Below are 27,160 nucleotides of genomic sequence, written 5' to 3' on the forward strand. Positions count from 1 at the left end.
GCTAACCAGATGGTATGTGACTCATATGTATACAACGTACCATTTTGAGTGAAAAAACGAACAGAAAATCCAAAAAAAGTCAAAGGTACAAGACTGTGTACATATTGTCATTTCAGAACAAAGGAACTACTCATCCCATAAACCACCGTGCACAACTGAATAAAGGAAGCTACGTTAGTTTAGCTAACAGCTAATTGGGCTAACTGCTAGCTGAGACAGCATGTAATAACTTTAAAAGACCCTCAAAATAAAACCTGAAAATAACCGTTACAATATATAACGGCTGTTACATCAGCTGTAGCCTGCTTTCCCCAGTGTTTAGTTTGAGTTAACGTTATTTTAGACTGAATCAAGCTGACAGATAGCGGTTAGCCGAATTAGCTGTTAGCTCAACTAACGTTAGCTTTCCGGCGGAGGCTAACGGCAGAAGTGTGGAACAGATCGTGATTCGTGCAATGTCATAAATCCTCGTGAAGGATCGTACGGATCGTACGGATCCCCCTCCTCCCCCTCCTCACCAGCATGAGTTCCACCAATCAGAGGCATCACTGTGGAATTGTGGGATTGTTCAGGATTGTGGGTAACGAAGTACTTATCCAAGACATTGCGAATAAAAGACGTTTATCTAAAAACAAGGTTGTTGCTCCATGATTTTTGGTGTCTATATGAGCACATAGAATCGCTTAGTCAATCGGTTTTAAGTCTGCCATCGACGGTTACCATTTTATGGCTTATACTCCAATTTGTCAATGGAGAAATTGCATTGTATTTTTACTTCCGGAACCCGCTGTGGGCGGGACTGTTGAGCTCTATATAAGCCAGTTCAGAGTGCACAGGTGGCACAGGAACATTGAATGTTGATGTTTGATTTTGCGGTTTCACAATATTTTTTAGTTCTACCCAGTGCCTAATATACAGACAATCAATATTGTATTGCTTGCACTACTTGCAGTGTACAAGATATTCACTGTACAAGTTGTGATATACTTTTTGTTTTCATTGTTCATTCATTGTTTTCACGTGCTGACGTGTAAGAGTGAGCGTATTGTGTCACTTCCGGTGTTCCCGTGTTACAAACGCTAGTTTGCTGCTCCAGCAAAAACTTACTCAACTCTGCTTTACTGTTTAAATTAGCGGCTATTTGCCTGGATTGCATTTGAATTACAATTGTTCTACTCAAGCACATACTTTATATTTTAGCTTTACTTACAGCGATTGAGTTGCTGAAAATTAAAAAAAAAAAAAAGTGTGTGATATTATTTAAATTAGAAATAAAAAAAAAAAATCCCCCTTTTGCCCCTCTTTCTTGCTCTGTGTCAAATGTTTAGCTATTCCTCTGCCTCCTTTAGTGATAACGATACATGTAATAAATGTAGTGTATTCGCTGCCCTGGAGGCAAGGCTTAGTGAATTTGAGGCACGGCTCTGCACCATGGAATCAGAATCATATGCTTCCGTAGCTAGCCAGCGCCATGCAGTTAATGCGGGCCACCATACTGTAGCTTCTGTAGCTTCTGCTAGCTGTCCCCTGGCAGACCCCGAGCAGCTGGGCGAGTGGGTGACTGTCCGAGGGAAGCGTAGCGTTAAATCTAAACCAGGGAGGGCACATGATGACGGTCGCTTTAAACCGGAGCGTCTTTGCCTCTCTAACACTTACTCCCTACTCAGTGATACACCCGCTGAGAAGCCAATTCTGGTTATTGGGAACTCTATACTGCGATATGTGAAGCCGGCGGCCCCAGCAGCTACAGCACCTACGGTCATATGTGTCCCCGGGGCTAGAGCGGGCGATATAGAATCCCATCTAAAGCTGTTGGCTAAAAAGAACCGTAAATACAGTAAGATCGTACTTCACGTAGGGGGTAATGGTCGTAAATTGGAGATCACTAAAATTAATGTTGAGTCACTTTGTGCATACGCAAAGACAATGTCGGACTCAGTAGTTTTCTCTGGACCCCTGCCAAACCTGACCAATGATGAAATGTACAGCCGTACGTCATCCTTCCACCGCTGGTTGTCGGGGTGGTGCCCAGCTAATGATGTGGGCTATGTGAATAATTGGGGGGCGTTCTGGGGAAAGCCTGGTCTGATGGAGAGAGACGGCATTCAATCAAAAAATCTGACCGAGTTTATCGGACATAAACCATGACAACCCAAGTTTGATATTAGTAATCAGAGGTGCAGTACTACGCGCCCCTCTGTGCTTCCGTTGGAGCAGTCGCCCACTCATAGTCTAATAAGCACGGTGTCTGTCCCCCGACTCAGATCGGTTAAATCAAAGGTAAACAAAAGATGCGCTATACTTAACCTAATTGGAATAAAAATGACTGCAACGATACAACAAAATAGGAAAATTAGGTGTGGACTATTAAATATTAGATCTCTGTCTTCTAAAGCAGTATTGGTAAACGATTTGATATCAGATAATAACATTGATTTATTTTGTCTTACTGAAACCTGGCTGGGCCATGAAGATTGTTAGTCTAAATGAAGCCACTCCCCCCAGTCATATTAATACTCAAATTCCTAGAGGCTCAGGCCAAGGAGGGGGAGTTTTTTAATTACTCCTAAACCTAAATTAAATTATAACTCGTTTGAAAGTCTTGTTCTTAATCTTCAACATCCAAAATGGAAAACATTACAGCCAATTATATTCGTTGTTATTTACAGGGCTCCAGGTCCGTATTCTGAATTTGTATCTGAATTCTCAGAGTTTCTATCATGTTTAGTCCTTAAATCAGACAAAGTACTTATTGTAGGTGATTTTAATATCCATGTGGACGTTGACAATGATAGCCTTAGTACTGCTTTCAACTCATTATTGGATTCAATCGGTTTCAGTCAGAGTGTGCACAAGGCGACGCACTGTTTTAACCACACTCTCGACCTTGTGCTGGCATATGGTATTGAAATTGAGGATTTAATAATATTTCCGCAGAATTCGGTATTATCAGATCATTCTTTAATTACTTTCGAATTCTTACTACCTGACTATATTAAATTAGATAAAAGCTTCTACACTAGATGCCTATCTGACAGTGTTATAGCTAAATTTAAGGAAGATATTCCAACAGCATTTGACTCTATGTCATGCCTTAACATAACAGAGGACCTTTATGTTAACCTCAGTCCCTCTCAAATTGATACATTTGTAGACGGTGCTACGACTTGCCTACGGTCGACTTTAAACTCCGTTGCTCCCCTGAAAAAGAAGATGATGAAGCAAAGGAAACTAGCACCTTGGTATAACTCTCAAACTCGCAAATTAAAACAAATCTCGCGAAACCTCGAAAGTAAGTGGCGTTCCACAAAAGTGGAAGAATCCCATTTGGATTGGCAAGAGTCTCAAAACCTATAGAAAGGCCCTAAGAAAGGCCAGATCAGACTATTACTCTTCACTAATAGAAGAAAATAAGAACAACCCAAGGTTTCTTTTCAGCACTGTAGCCAGGCTGACAGATAGTCACAGCTCTACTGAGCCATCTATTCCTCTAGCTCTGAGTAGTGATGACTTCATGAGCTTCTTTAATGATAAAATTACAACAATTAGAGATAAAATTCATCACCTTTTGCCCTCAACTTCTAACGGTTCACCTTTAAACGCAGGGTCGCTAGAAATAACGACTAGTCTCGACATATACTTAGACTGCTTTTATCCTATAGACCTTCAACAATTAATGTTAAAGATATCCTCAGCTAAGCCAACTACCTGTCTCTTAGACCCCATCCCAACGAGACTACTCAAAGAAGCGCTACCCGTGGTTTTACTAAATATGATCAATCTGTCCTTATTAAGAGGTTATGTACCGCAGTCATTTAAAATAGCTGTGATAAAACCTCTTCTGAAAAAACCCACCCTCGATCCTGAGGTCTTAGCAAACTATAGACCTATATCTAACCTTCCATTTCTATCCAAGATCCTTGAGAAGGTAGTTGCTAATCAGTTATGTGATTTTCTACATAGCAATAGTTTATTTGATGACTTTCAATCAGGATTTAGAAAGCATCATAGCACAGAGACGGCACTAGTGAAAATTACTAATGACCTTCTAACTGCTGCAGACAAAGGACTTGTCTCCATCCACTTAGTTGGCATTAAAGGAATTGCTCTAAACTGGTTTAAGTCCTATTTCTCTGATCGATCTCAATTTGTTAATGTTAATGATAAATCCTCCAAGTACACTAAAGTTAGCCATGGCGTTCCTCCAACCCAGTCTCACGGCAGTTCGTGTAAATGTACACGTTATTCTTAATCTATTGATACGTGTTCACGGAGACGTTTTTCTCGTTTTTTACGTGTAACTGTTACGTTATTTTCTCGGGGAAAGGACGCCGGGAGGCGCCCGAAAAGGTCGCTCCGTAAGCCGGGAGGCGCCCGGGGAAAGGACGCCGGGAGGCGGCCGAAAAGGTCGGCCAAAACAACGGCACGGGCCGCCACTCGCGATCGGGGAAATGAGGTGCCACACGCCGGCCAAAACAACGGCACGGGCCGCTACTCACGATCGGGGAAATGAGGCGCCACACGCCGGCCAAAACAACGGCACGGGCCGCCACTCGCGATCGGGGAAATGAGGCGCCACACGCCGGCCAAAACAACGGCACGGGCCGCCACTCGCGATCGGGGAAATGAGGCGCCACACGCCGGTCAAAACAACGGCACGGGCCGCTACTCGCGATCGGGGAAATGAGGCGCCAAACGTCGGCCAAAACAACGGCACGGGCCGCCACTCGCGGGCCGCCACTCGCAGGACACGGGAAATGAAACGCCACAATAACGAGACGGTTGGGGTTAGGGAAAAAAAAGAACGGGGTAAGGAACCGTCACACGCGGGACACGCCGACAAAGGAACTGCAACACGCGGGGCGCGATCCCCGGTCTCCGGCGTGAAAGTCCTGTGTTGTTTGGCCCATCCACCACCCCGACCAACCTCCCTACGCGGATTTTCGGCTTTATATGCTTCCCATTGAAATACATTGGTTCACAATTTCGTGTTGTCCACCACGTAAAAAACGAGAAAAACGTCTCCGTGAACACGTATCAATAGATTAAGAATAACGTGTACATTTACACGAACTTCCATGAGACCGGGCTGGTTCCTCAAGGCTCAGTGCTTGGACCAATTCTATTCTCCTTATATATGCTTCCTCTAGGCAATATTATTAGGAAACACTCAATTAACTTTCACTGTTATGCGGATGACACCCAATTATCAGCTAGCTAAACTTCAAGCGTGCATTAAAGATATAAAATCCTGGATGACCTATAATTTTCTGATGTTAAACTCTAACAAAACTGAAGTTATTGTCCTGGGCCCTAAACACCTCAGAACCTCATTATCTAAAGACATAGCTACTCTGGATGGTATTGTCCTGGCCTCCAGCACTACTGTCAGAAATCTAGGGGTTATTTTTGATCAGGATATATCCTTTAACGCCCATCTAAAACAAACCTCAAGAACAGCCTTTTTTCATCTTCGTAACATTGCCAAAATTAGGAATATCCTGTCTCAAAACAATGCTGAAAAACTAGTCCATGCATTTGTTACGTCCAGGCTGGACTATTGTAATTCCCTACTGTCAGGTTGCTCAAATAAGTCCCTAAAGACTCTCCAGCTGATCCAAAATGCTGCAGCGCGTGTTCTCACAAGAACTAAGAAAAGAGATCATATTTCACCAGTATTAGCTTCTCTGCACTGGCTTCCTGTTGAATCCAGGATTGAATTTAAAATCCTTCTCTTGACCTACAAAGCTCTAAATGGTCTAAGCACCATCATATCTAGAAGAGCTCCTAATACCTTATTGTCCCACTAGAGCACTGCGCTCCCAGAATGCAGAGTTACTTGTGGTACCTAGAGTCTCTAAAAGTAGAATGGGAGCCAGAGCCTTCAGTTATCAGGCTCCTCTCCTATGGAACCAGCTCCCGATCTGGGTTCGGGGGCAGAAACTATAATCGCTTTCAAGAATGAACTTAAAACTCTTCTATTTGATAAAGCTTATAGTTAGGGAGTGAGGAGTTGCAGTGTCCACCTAACTGGCCCACCTGCTTCTCTTCATAATTGTTAGATTAATAATATATAACAAAGTAGAGGGAGGCAGGCCAGCAAAGCCAGATCCGGCAGGGGAGAGTTCAAAGCCCGAAAAAGCTACCTCTCCTTATGACCTGTCTCTTAGTTACGCTGTTATAGTTTTAGACTGCCGGGGACTTCCTTCCGTTGACACACTGAGCTGCTCTCTCCTTTCCCTTTCTATTACTATTTCTATTACTATTACTATTTGTGTGCATCCCGTCCCAGAAATGCTTGTTATTAATCCTAGCTTCTGGGGAGTTTACTCCCCGGAGTCATTATGTTTTTTTTCCCCCAGCGTATTTCCTTGGAGAACGTTGGCACCAAGATCTTGGTTCCAGCTGTTGCCGTGGGCCTGCTGCACTCCCTGTTGAGCTCAACGGGGCTCTGCAATTTCATGCTGCGTCCTGCTGAACCCTGCTGCTTCCTGCTACGTCCATCCATGCTCTGCTGGGCCACGCTACATCCTGTAACGCCCTGCAGCGCTCTGATATGACATGAACTACTACGACTATCATTTGAAGTCACTGTTCCATTATTAATGTGACTATTATTGCCACTGTTCATCACATCCCCAACCGGCCCGTCAGACACAGCCTACCAAGAGCCTGGGTCTGTCCGAGGTTTCTTCCCAAGAGGGAGTTTTTCCTCGCCACTGTCGCACTGCTTGCTCTTGAGGGACTTATTGTAATTGTTGGTGCTTTGTAAATTATACAGTGTGATCTAGACCTACTCTATCTGTAAAGTGTCTCGAGATAACCTGTGTTATGATTTGATACTATAAATAAAATTGAATTGAATTGAAATTGCAAAATGTGTTTACTATATGAAATAAACATTGTTTTTTTCTGTAACTACATGCCCTGGACACTGTGTTCTCGAATTTTTGAGGTAATGTCTAAAGAATGCTCTGTAGTGTTTAGTTATTGACTGGCTGTGTGTATGATCTGAAAGCCTTGTTTGATTTTGCCAGCAGAGTCAGGTGTTTTGTGGATATAGTTTGAGAATTTGGTTTCGTTTTTACAGTTTTGAGAAAATGGGTGATGGTTTCAAGAAATGTGTCTTTGCAATCGAGACATTTACAGTTCTTCCCAATTAGTTACATGCTTTTGCTGAATCCTTTACTCATTTTCCCAAAACTGTAAACATAAAACCCCTAAAATGGTAAACTCTACAAGTCCCTAGCAAAAGTGAACATTGCATTCAAAACTGTTAAATCTTTTCATGAAAATGACATGCAAACACACACACACACACACACACACACACACACACACACACACACACACACACACACACACACACACACACACACACACACACACACACACACACTACTATGAATATCCCATCAGGAGGTTTATGCCTTTTGCATTCTCGGTGTTACGCTGTAACCGGTTGTAAAAGATTGTCACAGTAATGTATACCTACTCAAATATAAATAAACAAACACACAAATGCAATACAGTAATAAAAACATTGCCATTTATTTCCAAAATGCAGTATTTTTCAACACGTGTTTTGCATGTACCACTTTCCATATCCAAGAGGAGAAAAACCAGGAAAAGGTTTTACTGTCCAAAGATTACAAATGAAAGTGACTAATTCTTTCAAAACTCTAAACACTAGTGTTAATTTTGTCACCTATTTTTAATTTAGTTTACACAGTCTTAGTCTTGTGCCAAAAATTGTTGTTAGTCAAGTTTTATTCGACTAAAAGTCTCATCATTTTAGTCTACTTTTAGTCAAAAGAGAACTCAAGGTTTCTTAGTCAAGTTTTAGTCGACTAAAAGTCTCGCCATTTTAGTCAAGTTTTAGTCAAAACATTTTAGTCTTTTTTTAAATAATTTTTTTTCTGATAACCATTTCAGTAAAATAGTTATAAAAATAAATAAATTATATAAAGTTATATAAATGTTGAGCCTCTTATTTATTTCACCAGTAAATTTCTGCTAAACGACAAAAACAGACACTGCATGGGAAAAGGATATTTTACAATAAAATAAATGCAGCATGAAACTGGCGAGGCGTATTTCAAGTGAACGCAAAATATGTGTTTTTTTTCAGACAACGGCAGCTGCAGCTACAGACTGTCGTACGTCTCGTGTTGGAATCCTACACAGTGAAATAGAGACAAACTTTTACACCGTTTAGTTGTCAGCATTGTAACCGTGTTTACTCCAACTGCTAGCTAACGGTAGGCTAACGTTACCTGCTGCCAAGCGTAGTGTTAACTAGCGTCCTGTGCAGCGATGTTTCGGTTGACTCTAACGTCCGTTTAGGAGCATCAGAGAGAAGCGCTGGCACCAAAATCTGCGTTGTTATTAGGTCCGGTAGATAACGGTCGTTAAGGCACCTGTCGGTGCCGTAGCACCGGGTCTCGCTAATAGCTGAATATTCTATCTCATGATGAAAAAGTAGAGACGATTGTAGACGAAAATTAAGAGAGATTTTATCTTAGTTTTTATTTTATGCAAAACATTTTAGTCTCGTCTTTTTTCGTCAACAATAATGCATGTTAATTTAGTCTTAGTCAGCGTTTTTGGACATTGGCGCAGTCTCGTCATCGTCTCGTCTTAATCATGGAAAAAAAGGTCGTTGATGAACATATTTAGTCTCGTCTCGTCTGACGAAATTAACACTACTAAACACAAAAAGACAAAAACACATGCAAAATGTTGGACAGAAGAAATCAGGGTGCATCCTGCCTCCTATTTTGGTCCGGCCACAGCACCTCATCCACATCACAAGCAATGTTCTCCCTGGCTAAACAGCGGGGAAAGAATCTTCTGGAGCGACGGATCCAGCCTCCAAAAGCCCCCACATTAACTTCACCACATGCATCCTCCATTGCCTGGAGACGAGGCATGCGTGCGGGGGATGGCGGTCATACACCTTCCATCGCCATGCTGAAAAAAAACTCTTTGATTGGGTTTAGGAAAGGGGAATATGGTGGGAGGTATAGAACAATAAATTGTGGGTGGTTGATGAACCAGTTGCGGACCAGAACAGCCCAGTGAAAACTCACGTTGTCCCAGATGACAATATACCTAGGCTGCTCTGGTCCACCCCTCTGCTCGGATGGAATGAGGATGCCATGTTATGTGTCCAGGAATGTGATGAGAAGGGCGGTGTTGTAGGGACCAAGGTTGGCATGATGATGGAGGACATTGCTGGCCAACGGCTGCGCACATGGTGATATTCCTTCCATGCTGTCCAGGGACACAATGTCAACCACATGTCACACATGATCAACCACTGTGGCCCTGATCTAATCTGAGACAACTGTCCTTCCTTGTCCTCGTCCTCCTCTTCCTCCTCCCACTCCTTGACCTCTAGCTCTTGCTTCACCAATAACTTCCATTTTTCTCCAAAACAGGAGAGTTCATCTGAGGCCTTATAGAGCTAAAGCTCTGATTGTGCACAATTCAGCAACTAGTGACACCTGTGAGGAGTGGTTGTTGCCAATTGGTGTATAGAGCTTGGCATTGTGATTGGTGATGCTTTCCAAAGGGACTACAGAGATTTTAATTTTGAATGTTGTGCCTAATCTAGACAACTGTGTGTAGTGTTTTGCAAAACATGTGATACAGAATTGACGAAGACATAGACCAAGGAGACGAGCTGAAAAGATTTTTGCCACAAGGATCACACTTTTTCATTTGAGTGAACACAAAATCATTAAGCGTTACAGATTAAGCAGCCATGCAATATTACAGTTACTGAAAGAAATCAAAGATTACATAAAATCTCAGACTCAGTATTCACATTCCATTCCAGCAGTTGTTAAACTCCTCGCTACATTACAAATATTGGCTACGGATAATTTCAAACAGTATCATAGCACAAGTACTTAACACTTTGCTACAGCGCAATTTACGGTATAGTGGGCGGAGAAAGGCGCTGATTACCCGATGAACTGCAGGTTTGGTAAATAGGACTAAGCTGAAGTATCACAGCGTGCGCTTTCTGCGGGTTGGCCATGGCGCTGATAACGCTACATTCACAAATGTACGTACATCTGGCCCAGAGTGTAATACAGGAATTGTGCTTGCAATTTTGCAGACTTGGTTTAGGGATTTGGTACATGAGTTTCAGGTTTCGGTGATTGCATGTCAAGTTCCAATTTTGGTGTGTAAACAATTGGGAAAAACTGTAAATGAGTCAAGAAAGCTCACTTTCCTTTTAAAGGTGCCCTGCCACACAAAACCGTTTTTACTTGTATTTTCTTTTAAATATGTTAGGTACATATGTGTTTGTGTTATGTCGTGAATGTGAAAATGAACCGCTACCTCCTCTGTCAGCTCCAGCCACTGAAAAGAAATAAGTGGAGAAATCAGGCCAATTACAAAAGCTGGTCAGTCTGATGTGGTGTTGCCTGAGCTCATTACTATTCATGAACTCGCCCAGCTGCAGTGGGTAAAGGATGCTGGCTAGCTGTTAGCCAATCAGAGTCAAGCAGCTTAGCTCATTGAATATTAATAAGAACTGGCAGAAATCGAGCTGAGTCTTCCTGCAGGCTTTCTATACCACGCTAGAATGGCTTGAAACAAGGTAACCAAGGCATTTTTTCCACAAAAAATTTTACACACTCCATGGTAGAACTTCAGACATTATCATTACCAATTGATTTTTCATTACACTCACAAGATAATGTTATTGTGTAGTACAATACATTACAACTTTTGTTTAATAAATGTACCCCAGGAAGAAATTCTTTTTCTGATGGAGGTGGAAGATGTATGACCACCAGCCACATGATCACATGTCTCTACTGCAAGGGTGTCAAACATATGGCCTGTAGGCCAGAACGGGCCTGCCAAAGGGTCCAATCAGGCCCACTGGATGACTTTGCAAAATGTGAAAATTGCAGAGAAGTAATTCCAATTCCACATTTACCACTTTAATCTCAGAGAATATCCAAGTTCTTTTTCCGTAAATTTACGACTTTAACTTAGAAATTCTGAGTTTTTTCTCTGAATATTACCCCTCTCTCCTGGGTTCGTAACATTTAATTTTTCCCTACAATGGCCTTAGAACGCTGTCATAGCAGAAGCAACTTGCGTTTGCCAACATCAAACTGACAAGAAACTCTGTGGCAGATAAAGTTTCTGATCTTTCTGGAGTGGTTTACTGGTCTGGCCCACTTGAGATCAAGTTATGGGGTATGTGGCCCATGAGCTAAAATGAGTTTGACACCCCTGCTCTACTGGATGCAGTGAATGCTGGATGTCCACAAACAAACAAAAAATATCCGGACACATCTGCAGGGATGGATGAGGATCAGGCATGCACATACACACACACACACACACACACACACACACACACACACACACACACACACACACACACACACACACACACACACACACACACACACACACACACACACACACACACACAGGCAGTGATGGTTTCTGTTGAACTAATTTCTTAATTGTTTATATTTCTCAGTGGCAATTAGAGAGGTGCTGAAAGAATATATATAATGAAAGAATTTGTAAGACTTTGTGTTGTAGTTCCCTCAGATTGCCAGTAGAGGTCGATGCAAATCAAGGGTTACCTAATGTCTCACTGTAATCTAATTGTACTGTATCACTGTGCAAATCCAGTCCTTTGGTCCCTTGGATGGTGGAGCTGTGAGATGTGAGAAGAAGCTGTGGCAGGGCTGGAAGAAAGCAGGACTGCCATAACTGCCCCTCACTTTAATGATTATTAGGCTATTAAAAATCTGATAGATATGTGTGGGGTTTTGTTGTGAAATAAAGAAGCAATTTGTTGTTGTTGCTTTCTCGTCCGCTTCCATGGCGTAGGTTATAGCCTATGATCCAATTCATTTTTCATATTTTAATATTTATTCATCATAGGCCTGTTTTTTTCACAGATTACATACAACATTCCCGCCCACCTGCATTTAATGGTCAATAGGAATGATATCCGTATATGACCCGGGAGTTGCCGTCCCTTTAAACCGCACAAAGAGGGACAGTGGAGGCGGGCTGCTCATGGGGCTGTATGACTGTTCGACACCACACACTGTAAAGTAGGCTACATGGATGAGAACTATAAAGCCAGTGTTGGCCACACTGTACCCGCTTCCGCACGTGCGCTATTGGCCGCCACCGGGGTGTGGGCGGGACACGACGTTCTGACTCACCTCTGAGTCACTGCACTGCCTGCTGCTGCGTTCATGTACTGTGGAAATAAATGCATATTATAAACCTGTTTCAAATATACTGTATAGCTTATCCCCGCAGGGCCAGTCTTCCCAGCAGGGGCAACCTGCGTAGTCTACTTAGCCTATACTGTCTATATTATTGTATTATCAGTGGTGGAAGAAGTATTCAGATCCTTTACTAAAGTAAAAGTACTAATAGGCTACCACACTGTAATAGCCTATAGGCTACTTTGTTACAAGTAAAAGTCCTGCATTGAAAATGCAACTTGAGTAAAAGTATGTAAGTAGTCATCCGTAAAATGTAGCCTACTTAAAGTATTATAGTAAAAGTATGCTACTCAATGCAGAAAAACCCTCACATTTTAGAAACTGGAAATAATCAAAACAGTTTGGTAATGAACAATGTGTTTAATCGGCCAATTATTTTAGCTGTAGGCCTACCTATAGGCTATATTGTTGGGTAGTTTAATTTATAATAAAACATAATATTTCATAGTTTTAAAATCTTAATTTTTAAAGTAACTAGTAGCCCAACTAAAGCTGTCAGATTAATGTAGTGGAGTCAAAAGTACAATATTTCTCTCTGAAATGTAGTGGAGTAGTTGTCAAATTGCTTTGCCTATTTAAATCTCCCATATCTGGTGGTAAAAGATACATTAGTAGGCCTATGTAAACCCTGCATTTTAAGATAAGCTAATATTTCAACCATAGATTTCAACACGTGGATGTTGAGATGTGTCCTATAGCCTATTCAATGGTCGCTAAACTACTCGAAAGCTAAGGCAAACTGTAATTTATAATCGCTTTCAGCATCTAAACTCTAAAGTGAGCCTAATTGTATGAGTTATTGACCACATACAGAGTAGTGGGTTTATCGTATAATTTACTATCTGTCTCATGGCACTTAAATGCAGCACCAGACTGGCTGTTCTTCCATGACTTCGCATTGGTCGCGATCTGTGATATTAGAAGTGTTGGACTGATCCTACGTGGTCTATCAGTTTTTAGATGCAAAATAAATTAGACATTTCAACAGTAGTGGAGTGAGCTTTCTGCAAAACTTCTCGAAAGACATTTCTTTCAAATCTATTTTTCTACTTTAGCACCGTGCTGGACGGATCTGCCATAGAGGGTGAGTGTCTTAAACTGTTTCTTGAACTTTTGTTACTGATGTAACGTTATGGTGCTCTTGGTTGTGATTGTAAGATTCACGTTACCTCGTTTTGTAGGGTGGAATGGTATGCGCTGCCTCCTTCTTGAAGCAGTTTAAACATTTTCATAAAGTATGGTATGGTAAACATATGGTAGCGTGGGTAACATTACAATTAATGTGGAGGTAGCCTACTGCCTGCCTACATTTGTCAACGCTTTCACAAGAGGAAAAGCGCATCGTGGAATTCCTGTTACGCACCAGTCAGTGTACCGGAGAAATTGTTGTTTATTGAATCTTGCTTATTGCTTAAAGCTGATACTCGACAGAACAAGGCTTCATCTATATTCTACATATTTAGTTGAAGCTGCTCTTCAAATCGGCACATCTGACACAGCAAATATGACTTACTATCAATAAGATCTTGCATTTTGAAAATTGTGCCTCTCGTACCGACGTTCTTCTATTGAAAGAGACAGCGGGACTACCGTAACGAACCGGGTGAATCCATTTTAAAAGTTATAATTATATGAAAATGTGTCATCTTCGGCACGTTATCCGAATTTAGTAAAGGATTGTAAAGATTAACATAGCCTACGTTAATCTGTTGTAGGCCACATTTTCCCATTGGCAAGATCAATAACTTGCTATATTTTTCACGGAGATCCGTTTTAAAAGCTTTCACAGGAGTGGAAACATAACCTGTCAGGGTTGGATGAACTAGCCATGGTGTAACGTTACTCTCTTGTCGCTCCGAGGAAAGCAGCACGCATTCGCCGCCGCCGTTGCCACTGCTGCTGCTGCTGCCTGCATTATATAACCGAGTTATACCAAGTTAACCTGTCCAGTGCTCAGCATTCCCTACTTCCCCAGGGGTCTTTGATGTTATGTGTTGCCGTAGTTTATGCTGCTGCCACTGCATAGCCTACTTGATAGTTAGACAGAAAGTGACAACATTAAATTATATTATTTAATATTCAACAGCTAACATTCAAACTTCTGAATACACGCAAGTAATGTCAAGTCAAGTAAAGTACAAGTCGAGTCTCAAGTCATTTATTTTTTGTCAAGTCCCAAGTCATCAAAACGGTGACTCAAGTCGACTCAAGGCTTTGATGCGTGAGTGACATCAAGTTTAAACTGTAGGAAAACATATTGTAGAATGAGAAGTGTTCACTACTTTATAGAATATTAATATCGATGTTATTGTTAGTAGTATTAGTTAAATCTCCCATTGTGACAGTTTGACTTTTGTATCGTTTTTGAAAACAGTTTTATTATTTGGTCAAGGCATCGAAACAGGAAGCTCAAACACTAAGTTTTGCTCGTGTACCCAAACAGAAGGCCTACACATTAGGGTTGGGTATCATTTGGAGTTTTTCCAATAAAAACGATTTAAAACGGTGTCAGTGCCTAAATGGTGCCTGAACCGATACTTTTAAAAATATTTAAAAATATATATATTTTTTTAAAAGGAGCACAAAACGACAGTCAGCGACATTAAAGAACGGCTTATTTATTGCTAAGGCCACAGGCTCAAAATTTGGTGCGTTGTGACAACGCTGCAGAATATCCAGAAGTTAAAGCCCGAGCAAGAAAAATCTCTGCTGAGTTGTGTTGGTGGCCATGATGTTGTGGCCCTCCTCCCCACGGGGTTCGGGAAAAGTTAGATTTTCCAGCTCACTCCGTTAGTGGTGAAGGAGTTGGCTAAGGCTAACGCTAGCGATGCTAAATGCTAAATATAAGCCGATAGTTGTCGGTTTCCCCTCTTGTTGCACATGTGCATGACATACGTCACGACCAAACATTAGCGATTGGTTATGGCAGATCCAGAGTGGCTCTGGGCAGATCCAATAGTTTTAAACTTCAACAGAGTACCCGCCTTCAAGGAAGTTAACACTTGTCAATGGAGAGTGGCCAGACTATCTGTACAAATGAAATGTACGAGAGTCTGGCAGGACCAGGCTAGAAAATGTGTGTTTGACGTTCAAAATTTTGCTGGTATCACCTCATCAAGTCTAGAATGTCCCCTATAGTAAAAAATACAAAACACCTTATAACACAATCCATTCCTAAAGATTTAGTGGTTCTCAACATTTTTGACCTGTAATGTTTTATGATGAAACAGCATCTAGTTGGCCCATATAGACATGTTTCAGATGTCTATGAGATGTGAACAGTTTCACCAAAGAGTGGAGCTTATCAGATGGTCTCATTTAAATAACTGTTTCAGGCCCCAAAAGGCAAAATCATCCAATATTAAAAAAATAAAAATAAATGAATTTGTGTTGCAGAACTTAGTATTTTTCTTCTTCCCTATGTCCTTAATGAGATGAAACTAAGAACTGTATATTAAGTAGTTAGTTCCACCTGACCAGCTATAAAGCTATAGTATGAACGATTTTATAATGTCATAGTATATCAGAGAGAACCATATGGTCACATTTTCTTCTCTGAAATAGTAATGTAGCGATTTCTGTATAATATTACCTATGTGCGTATATACAGATATTTTCAGCATCCATGTAACATGTGTTAACTGTAGTATGGGTACTGAGTCAGTCAGTCAGTCACCCTGTCTGGCCCATGTTGGGCTGGCCTGGATGATTAGGCTGCCGTTAAATGGCCACGGGGCTGACGGAACTTTTTCAACGGGATTACATAAGCAACAAGGCTTTTAATTTAGCAGCTAATCCAGATTAAGGTGCCGTGATTGGTCTGTATTCGCTGCTTAAGGTTCAGACGCTGCGGCCCGTCTGGCAGACAGAGTCAGCAGCCATGCAGCGTTCACTGTCTCTGTCTGGAAACAGAGATGATACATTCAGGACCTTGAAATAAGGTCAGGTCCCCACATTTGAAATCTTTGTTGCCAGTAGAGTTTTTAAACTCACATTATGAGCAGTAAACTTCACTGATGTCTGTCCACATTTTATAAACTGGTCAGTAGAAACCAGTTTAACTGTCTTTGAGGGAATGTTCTTAAATGCAACTCTGATGGATTTTTTTTTAATGATTTCCAGATAGAAGTCTTGTGGTTTTTATTAAATCTGGACTCAGTTTGGAATAGAGCCGCAAAGATTAATCAATTAGTTGTCAACTACTACATTAATTGCCAACTATTTTGATAATTGATTAATCAACCAACACAACAAGACTCAGCCCCGAAAGAGCACTTCAGCCTCCTTCTGCAGCACGGTACCTTCCCGGCTGATCCCGGCATCTCATCGTCGCTAACGCTGCAGCCCCTAGTGTGGTCTGTAGCACAGACCCTGTCTCACCTGAGGAAGTCAGAGCCGCTCTGGGAAAACTTAACAACAGGAAAGCCCCCGGAATCGGTGCAATAGCTAAAATCAGGCGGTGAAAGCATCGTCAAGTGGCTTACCCACATATTCAATGAGGTGTGGGAGACAGAGAGGCTTCCCAGCGACTGGACCAGAGGAGTTATCTTGCCCTTCTGGAAACGTAAGGGTGACAGGCTAGTCTGCGGCAACCACAGACGCATTACCCTTCTATCCATCCCCGGCAAGCTCTTTACCAGGATCTTGCTCACTCGTGCTCTTCCAGCTTCTGCTCTCTGCTGCTGCTGCTACCGGCAATAAAACGAGTGCTTAATTTAATCTACAAATTACAACACCGAAAAGAGATACAACAAAAATATTTATTAATTAAACTTTTTTTTTTAAATAAGTGCTGTAGTACAACTAGCAGGAGACAAGTTATAATTGAGGTAAGTTTGGAGACATTACCTTATTTAATCATTAAGTTAATAAATATTTTTGTTGTATCTCTTTTCAGTGTTGGAATTTGTAGACGGCCCTAAGCACTCATTTTGCTGTCGCTAGCAGCAGCAACAGAGCAGAAGCCAACAGGCAAGTGTTATTTACATAAACTTCTGGTGTACTTACAAACTTTCCAATCCATAATTTTATGAGTGCATAACCTATTTGTACTACTGTAGAAGTTTGGTATCATTTCAGGCATTATTAGTGGGGTCATTTACGAGATAAAAACGTGGATCCATTAGCGCCGGCACTAAGCTATTCAGCTGATAACGCTAACTCGTCCAATGTAGACCCAGCTGAAAAAAGCTTCTGGAGGGTTGTTTGGCTCGAGGTTGTGGTGCAAAGGACCCTAGGGTGAAATTACTCCAAACCATCACTTTAAAATGTCCTTAAACAGGACACACTCAAACTTTCCCACTCAGTTTACATTGCTCTGAATGGCATCCACCAATATCCACTGCATTATTAACATGCAAATATGTTACAATCAGGGCTGTGCTAGATCTGTAAAAAAAATGAGTTTCTCCACAAACAATGCAAAAGCACCACTTTAAATCTTGTTTTAACACAGATGTGCTGTTATGTTTCTTCAATATAAGTCCTTAAGCAGTAATTAGTTTATAATGCTAGTGGTCTGGGCACGGGTAAAGTAAAGAGAAAACGCTATTTCTATACCACTAACAAGCCTCAAAACAGCACCACACTTCCACGGTAGCATAATAAGGGTCCCTACATGTAAACCGAAGCATTGAGAACTTTGTAAGTGTACAGACAGTTTATTAAAAAGAGTTATAAGTTTATAAAGACTGTACCGTGGATGTGTGGTGCTATTTTGAGCCTTGTTAGTGGTATAGAAATAGTGATTTCTTTTTACTTTACCTGTGCCCCGACGACTAGCATTATAAGCTAATTAGCAGTTTGCGCTAAAACTGGTCACAATTCGATTAACATGAAAACAAATCCCAGAGAATGGTCGATTCGGTACACATGTGTTATTAACCCCTAGGTTCATTTTGCGCTGGATTTATCCTTTAATAAAAAAATAAATAAAAAAAGAATAGCACTCTATGTAAGATCAGGGACAGGTGCTGTATTTCAGTGCTGAGTTTGAAACCGCTAACTGCTGGTTAGCGCTTCTGTTTTTTCTGACCTTCTCCTTTTAATGCATTTGGCATTCAATATGGAGAATCTGACAGAGAGACTGAAAGAAAGACAGAGAGAGAGGGAGAGACAGACAGACAGACAGACAGAGAGAGAGAGAAAGAGAGAGAGAGAGAGAGAGAGAGAGAGAGAGAGAGCTCTGTGAACTATAAATAGACAGTGGGAGAGTGGCTGTAATGATAGCATCACCACACAATAATCCCTCAGTAGAATCAGCATTGCACTACACTATAGCCCTAACAGTGAACAGGTATCCCCTACGTATAAGCAGGGTTATCTGGGGAACGTGAGCCTCTGACCCTCTGCTCAGCTTCTCTATTACAGTTTTTCTTGATTCCTTTGATACAGCAGTCAACTCAAACTCCACATTTTCAAAACAGTTAACACACAGGCCGAAACAGTGGCACTCATGGTCAAAATGAAACATTTTGTTTGCAAAAGGCTCTAACCGTGCCAAAACATTTAAAATATGCAACAAAAGCAAATTTTGCCTTCAAACAACACAACTTGCAAACAAGTGTATGAGCTCTTCCAATCAACCATTACACAGTGGACAACAAAATACAAAATACAGCACTCAGTGCGAATAAGTGCACCATTGCTTGACATTGTAGCCTATTACTGTACGGAGCTTTCATGCCAGTGCCATTTGTTGTCAAATTTGCCTTCTTGCAAAGAATTGGATCAGAAATTATTTGATGAAAATGTTATTGATTCCATTGATTCTTATTTTCAAACTCTGGCTGAAAACTGAAATACTGTAAATATTACACAAAATACATGTAAACCAAACCAAACTAAAATCTATTAGAGTATAAGAAATTAAGAAAATAAAAATAAAATCTATTACAGTAAAGTATAAACATCTATTACTGTAGAGTATACAGTTTCTCAATTGCTTAAACACATTTGCCCACTCTGACATCACATTTTCAAAACAGTTGACACACAGGATAAAACTGAAGCTCAATGGCCAAAATGACTCATTTTGTTAGCAAAATGCTCTAACACTCACAAAACATTAAAAGCATGCAACATAAGCAAATATTTCCATCAAACACCACAACTTGTAGTCAAATTAATTTATTCTTTCAATCAATCATTACACAATGGACAACAAAATACAGCCATCAACATGAAATATGACACTTTACAAACTCAAATGGATACTGAAAAAAAAGAAAAAAGCTACCAAAGGAAACTTATGGGTGGAAATACCTTTAAAAAAAAAAAAAAAAAAGATATATTTTATCTTTCACATTTAGTCCATTTGTTCTTGACGATTATGCCACAGGTTCTCATCAACATCGCATTGAATGTTTTCCCTTGCAATGCACCGAGGGAAATACCTCCTTGCATGGCGCATCCATCCCTGGCAGTCCTCTGCACCTATTGCCAGGCATTCATTGCCTCCAGGAGGGGCATCTGCTCATATGGCCGGTGATCATACACCTTCCACCTCCAAACAGAGAAGAACTCCTCGATTGGGTTCAGAAAAGGGGAGTATGTAGGAAGGAATTGCATCATAATACGAGGCTGTGCTGCAAACAATTCGTTCACAAGGCGAGAGTGATGGAAAGCCACATTGTCCCAAATTATGACATACAGAGTCATGCCAGGCCTCAACAGCCCTCTCTCTTCGGGTGGAATCAGTATTTCTTTCAATGAATCAAGAAATGTGATGAGGCGTTCTGTATTGTATGGGCCAATGGTTGGTATGTGGCAAAGGACCCCATCATTGGAGATGGCAGCACACATGGTGATATTGGCACCCCTCTGACCTGGCACTGTGACAGTGGCCCTCTGCCCAATGATGTTCCTCCCGCGTCTCCTCACTTTACAGAAGTTGAAGCCGGCTTCATCCACAAAAATGAATTTGTGATGTGCCCCTTCAGCTTCAAGCTCCATTATTCTCTAAGAAAAAGAGCAAATTCATAAAGCAAATTACAGTATTCCAGTTGCATGTAACTATGGTAAACAAGGTATTACAATAACAAAATCTGTACCTACACATACTGGAATCGTGCCTCCTTTATGATGTCAGAGTTTCTTTGAAATGGAACTCGGTACAGCTGCTTCATTCTGTCATGGTGTCGTTTAAGGACTCGATCTATAGTTGCCAAACTCACACTGTTTATATTTCTAAATGCTCCCTGATCTGCAATTACTGCTGCCTGGATTTCACGCAGTCTGATTGCATTGTTTGCCACTACCATATCTACAATGGCAGACTCCTGTTCAATACTAAATATCTTTCCTCTGCCACCAGTGTGTGGTAATGTGTGGATCCTATAAAGTAAAAGCAAAAAGCATGTCAAAATTGACATTACTGTATGACAGTCACATAAATGGGATTGATAAAACATCTGCATTACTGTAGACACAGTTTGTTCTGCTAACGGCAATACAGTAAAGCTGAAATACACAGTGGTATACATTACAGTAACACTGTGAATTATTATTACTGTTCTCATTCCAAAAAAGCCTGACAATAGATGCCACAGTGCTCCGAGTCAGAATGGGCTGGACCCTTTGTCCAGCCTCTCTAAAGGACAAGCCATGATTGATGACATGGTCAATAATTGTTGCCCGAATTTCATTTGAAACTTGAGCTCGATTTTGTCCTCTTGATGCTGCAACTCCTCCACCACGCATACGGGCTCCTCTTCCTCTGGCCCCTCTGCCATGGCCTCTTACTCTATGGCCTCTTTGATCCATGCTTGCAAATAGCAACACAGAGGTGGCATCTTTTATAGATGGATGAGGACTGATTGCTGATTGAAGAGTTGTGCAAATGAGTTTCACACAGGTGCATAGAGTTTTATAATTATGCAAGTACTTTCTATCAGCTGTGAATAGATGTTTTCCTTTTGTTCAACACAGTGAATCCAATAGAGTTCGGGGTCTTTCAATGAGATCTGTGGTAACTGTTTTGACAAAGGGTGTGAAAAATGTGTGAAATAAATGAAAAAGTGTTAAAACATTTGCAAGAGAAGACTTCTGCTGTGCTAATAATGTGATGATGAAGATAAAGCGGATCCCAGTTTCATTTAGTGTGTCTTAGCAAATGAGAAAAACTGTAAGAAATAGCCACTATTGATACTCAGGGCCCTATCTTGCACTCAGCGCAATTGCCTTTGTACACCGACGCATGTATCATTCCTATTTTGCACCCGACGCACAGCGGACTTTTCCCTCCACAGACGCACGTCGGTAAATTAGGGAATGTATTTGCGCTCCTGGGGGCGGTTCAGCGAAAAGAGGAGGCGTGTTCCGGCGCAAACGTTACTTTGTGCTATTCTGCAGTTTCAGAAAACAATTCCGCCACTGACCAGGAAAAACCTGGTCTAAAGTCAGTGGCGCTAGTCTAAAGTCAGTAGCTCGTTATTCAGATGCTATTTTAGGGCGCATGCTTGGCCATAATGTAGCGTGTGCACAACGCGCATACACTTCTCTCATCTAAATGGATGCAGCAGTTCCCATTTTTGAAAACCATACATAATTACAAAGGAAAATATTACTGAAAATGCGCTTCAGGTGTTTGGATAGATCAGGAGGCACTTTACAGTACAGTCCTCAAAAAGTCGCAGCATTCTTTGTGGCTTGTTGTGTTTTACACATTTCCATGAATCATGGATGTGTTGATGACATAAATGAGGAAATATTAGAGGACTTAAAGACGTGATGTTGAACTACGGTGGGATTGGACACCCGGCGGAATCTGGTCCGGAGTATTCGCGCGACCGCTCCTGATGGAGCCGGGTGGACGGAGATGAAGTGGGGGAGGAAGGGGCACAACAGGTGCAGGGGTGCGTTTGAGGCCCACGCTCCATGGCTGCAGCAATCCTCTCCAGACTTGAGGAGATGCGCCGAGTGGCCGCAGCAACATCGCTACCCAGCCAAGACGGGCATTTATTACTTTGCCGCATCCCGGACAGCTCCGGCCGCGTGCGCCAGGCAAACCCGTCCATAATAGCAATCTGCCATGGAACAAGCGCCCTGCTCTTAAAGGGAATGTGAGATGACGCTCTGATTGGTTTATTGCACGTTACGCCCAAACCACACCTAGCTACTTCAGACCAACCCATTTTAGATTTGCGTCGGGCGCAAGACTCATTTATCCCGCCGGTAAAATAGCAACAGCGGCCGAGATCCGCCCACAAAGCTACTTGCGTTTTGCGTTTCATACTTGCGTTTCAGATCGTTAAAATAGGGCCCTCAGTCTCTTCTGTCTTGATGATGGGGCCACATGGCCTAACCCTGCTGACTGATTGCTAATTGAAGATTTGTGTCAAGGAGTGTCAAACAGGTGCTTCAGTGATTTCATACTGATGTAGGTAGTTTCTAATAGTTAGGAACAGATGGTTTCTGTTTTGTTACCATAGCTAAAACAATGGAGTTTGGACTGCTTGAATGACATCCGTGTTAACTGTTCTGTAAAAGGGTGGGGAAAATGTGTCAATCCAATGAGAAAGGGTTAACACATTTGCAAGAGGTGTCTTCTGTTCTGCTGAGACATTGATGATGATGGTCAGTCAGACAGCAGGCGGAGGTGGGGATCATGTTGTGGGCTTTAACTGCCATTTGTTGAATGTCATGCCAGACCCTCACTGTGGCTCCCATCCGCTGTCGCTCAGCAACAGAACATTAACTATCATCAGATCCAGCCCTCAGATATATATCTTGACATGGCAAAACTTGTGTTGGCTGTAAGCTCTAATGCAGTATTACAAATGAAAAGAGATAGATTAAGATGCTCTTTAAAAGCTTGTTATTGCAGTGCTACTGTATAATTGAATGTTTGCTAGTCTTGCATTGCCAGATCTTCACAGTGTGGAGTAAGGTCTGGATACACCACACATGCATTCTGGGATAGGACAGAAAAATGCTCTGGGTAAACTAGGGATGCACCTGATACCGTGCGCATGTTCTCAACACACTCAACATACATCCAAACCATTAACTTGCCTTTATCATCCAGCAATAATATTACAATAATCATACTCATACGTAATCATACGACTGTCCAGTCGTGAGTGTTTTTATGTCTTAAATTATTCTTGATTTTAGCTACTTATTGTCTATCCTGTTTATTATCTTTAATGCACCTGCAGTTGTGGCACTCACAATTTCGTTGTTCTCTGTGCAATGACAATAAAGGTTTATCTTATCAATCTTATCTTATTCGTACTTGTAATCATAAAATGACTCCGATACTACCACACCCGATACCACCTTATAGCAACGTGACATTAACTTCTGTGTTGAGCAGGTTTAGAGATGGGGACTTGAGTCTGAGACTCTGACTCATTTAAGTCACACAAACAGCTGACTTCAGACTTGACTTGTGACTCGACCCAAATGACTTCAGATTTGACTCGGACTCGAGCTTCAAGACTCGTAAACAACCTGTTTTCATGCAATTATTGCTTTTTAAATCAAAAGTATTTCTATTTTCTTTTATTGGCGCATATACGTTGGGGAAACGTATGACGAGCTGCATGTCCCCTGCCCTTTGCCATAATGTGCAATGTAATGCATGCACTATGCCTTATGTGCCCGGACTCACATATCAAAAAATGCATTGAGGATGGCGACACCAAGTCCTCCCGGAGTTGTGCCTTTTGTCATTAGTTTTACTTTCAGTAACTTCGTAAACAGTGGCAGGAAGCGAACAGCTACATGCAAGTTGTGTGGCACCAAGATAAATGATGCCGGATCAACAACGTCGAACTTCATCAGGCATCTCAAAACGCACCCAAATAGGTCAGTCACTTGCTAATATGAAAGAGACGTTACATTTAGCATATATCGTCGCAGGTAACAAGCTAACCATTGCAAAGTGTTGTGCTAATGCTGGCCTCACTAACCTCTCCTCCTCTGGATTCAGTTTCACTGAGCGTACTAACACTTAGAAAATAAATGGTTAAATGAGTTCAAACTGCTTATTGTGCGTAATTTGGTCTGACACTGAGATGCATGTTGTTCTGTAACTGGTGTGGCGTTGCCACTATTCTATTGATTTCCATTTCGACATTAGACATTTTTTTGAGTGAAAGAGATGTTACATTTAGCATATATGGTCACAGGTAAACTAGCTAACCATCGCAAAGTGTTGTGCTAATGCTGGGAGCAGGCAAATTGTATAGTTGTATCCATATGATGTGACAGACTATAGGTTAATATTTCACCAAGTCCGAGGGCTAGAGGGATGTGTTAAGTAGACCTCATAAAGTTATCCTACAGCTGATTTTGATACTGTACTGTCTGGATGGTAGCTACTAGGACATGCTTTGAATTCATAAGATTTAACAATACAGTGTTAGGGACAGATCAGATGGCCAGAGACTTGAGACTTGACTTGGAACCGTGGCAAAAGACTTGAGCCTTGACTTGAACTTGCCCCTCAAAGACTTGACACTTGACTTGGACTCGAGCTCAAACACTTGAGACTTGACTTGGACTCAAGCTCAAAGACTTGAGACTCAACTTGGACTTCCAAAAAATGACTTGTGAACATCTCTGGTGGCGGAAGAGGAGCAATGCCAGTCATTTGGAGATTTTTGGCTGTAAAAAATAACAGAGGCTCCAAACGCGTAATTATCGGTAAGCAGGGTAAGCGGTGCTTACGGGCCCGCGTGACTGGAAGATATTGATTGACAGCCGGGGCCCCCTATCACATTTTCATTACTCACGACAATCCCAGCAGTCCCACGTGCCTGACCAAGTGGGAATGAGAACAGTCAAATAAATTTTCTTGTTTCAGAGACTGTTCTCTTAATACATCCATGGACGAGACACGTGTCTGACTCGAACATCTCACATTTACCAACAAAACGTACAGCGAAAGACATTTCAGACCGTCCTGCCAACCTGTATACATTTTAACATCATTGTATGCTGTAACAATTTTTCACTATAAAGTTGCTGAAAGCTGCTGCTGTTTCAGTCCTGTCGGCTGTCTGCAGCGGGCGGGGCTGCTGAGTTCCCTCTGACGCGCGCACACAGACATACACACACAAACACACACAATCTCACATGGTGGATGCAGGAAAAACCGCAGATGAGACGACACAATGACCTAAATTGAGGACAGCTACGCTCGTTATTGTAAGTGCAACGATAAGTTAAAGTCAGTACTTTATCAAACCGTATGAATGTGTGTCCCAGGCCAGGTTAGGAAATTAACTAACAATGTAAAGATCAACAAGCCACTGACACATATGTTCAAATTTGATTCATTTAATGAATTATTACTTTTTGTCTTAAACTAGTGCAGTGCCCGTTGAAAACGGGCTGATTGCTTTGCTTGTGGTGTTGCTGCTTGTAGAATTTATCAAAACCAAAGTGTACCCCAAAATGACTTACAGAAGGACCCTGAACCACTTAATATGCAACTCCACTGTATAGCCTACTATCTATTGACTTAGTGTAGGCTACGTCTACATCAGAGGAAGACATAGGCGCCGATACCGTGGGTGCTCCGGAGTTCGAGCACCCACGGAAAATACCAGTCCCCACTGAGCACCCACGTGTGCCAGACTGCCAGTAGGCTACATTCATTTAAAATTAAACATTGCAATTGGTGCTAAGTGGAGCGTCTGTCATAATGTGATTGATTATGTGCTGTCAGTCCCCTGCTCCATATCCTATCCACCAATCACAGCGTCTCTTGGATGAAAACGCCTCCATCCCCACAGGGGCGTAATGTGCGTTAGGTAATCAGAGTGACAATTAAACAGACAGATTTGTTATTAAAAAAGCAAAGTTAATGATGCAAGTGCATCGACGACATCCACCACCAGTGCAGAGAGTTCTTCATTTCCCACGAAGCTGATCGCGGTGGATAGGCTACCCCAGAGCCCGGGCGGACCCTTGATCAAGCGATTTTTTTTTTTATTTAATTTTTTTAAAGCCTAATTGAGTGGGGAGAAAGCTATGCCATAATCAGAAATATTATAATGGGCTATATAAAAGTAACAAATGTGTACAAAAGTTAGGCTGCAGTTACAAAATGCAACACGTGTCATGCGCGGACTCTCCCCTCTACTCGCACGCATCCCACCGGGCCTGCTGGGCTGAATAAACAACTTGTTGCATTATTAAACAGATTTCTGTATTTCAAACAACTCGGAATTGTAGTTGAGAACGTCAGTTATAACGGCCCACGTGTTAAAAAAGTGTTGGTTTAAATCGGGCTCGGGCTCATAATTACAGTTAATGTGTCGTGTCGGGCTCGGACACAACGTGCTCGGGCTGGGTCGGGCTTGATTTTTTGGGCCGATCTAAACTCTGGTGGTCAGTTAAACTTCTCATCTTCAATCCTATCTGTATTTGTGAGAAGTGGCGCTGTCCTGAGTTGAAACTTTACGGCTTTATTATCGAGTTAATAGTGTGTTTATATCGGCTGCTGTCCGTTTCCTAAGGTTCTGAAATGCAAACATTTTTTGACTACTTTTTTTTTTTTTTAAGGGCATGCGCCCGTGAGCACCCACGGAGGAAAACATAAATCGGCACCTATGGAGGAAGACATTGTGCGTCTATATTTACTTAAAATGTGGATTAATCAGACATTAGCGTCATGGACTCAGCAGCTACCCACCCGGCCCGTTATGAGAGCTAAACAGCACATAGCCTATCTGCGTTCATCAACCACCAGAACCGGTGTGTGTGTGTGTGCGCAGAGAGAGAGAGAGAGAGAGAGAGAGAGAGAGAGATACACACTGTACAGATACGTCTGGCTTTATAAGATAGATAGCCTGCCTATAAGTGACATTACACTCTGTCTGCACTTGTTGTAGCTGGATGTGCCTTGCATGTGT

At 41.7% G+C, this 27,160-nt stretch overlaps 1 protein-coding gene across 3 annotated transcripts in view; it reads left to right on the forward strand.

Moving 5' to 3' along the window:
- The first annotated feature begins 13,169 nt into the window (after positions 1-13,169).
- Positions 13,170-27,160, forward strand: part of sertad2b (SERTA domain containing 2b) — a 94,556-nt gene continuing 80,565 nt past the window's right edge. For all 3 annotated transcript variants that reach the window (XM_039783833.1, XM_039783832.1, XM_039783829.1), the window contains exon 1: positions 13,170-13,377. The gene's annotated coding sequence lies outside the window, so the exon portion shown is untranslated. The remainder of the gene's footprint in view (positions 13,378-27,160) is intronic.

This window comes from Perca fluviatilis, chromosome 19 (assembly GCF_010015445.1).
Source record: "Perca fluviatilis chromosome 19, GENO_Pfluv_1.0, whole genome shotgun sequence".
Classification (NCBI taxonomy): domain Eukaryota; kingdom Metazoa; phylum Chordata; class Actinopteri; order Perciformes; family Percidae; genus Perca; species Perca fluviatilis.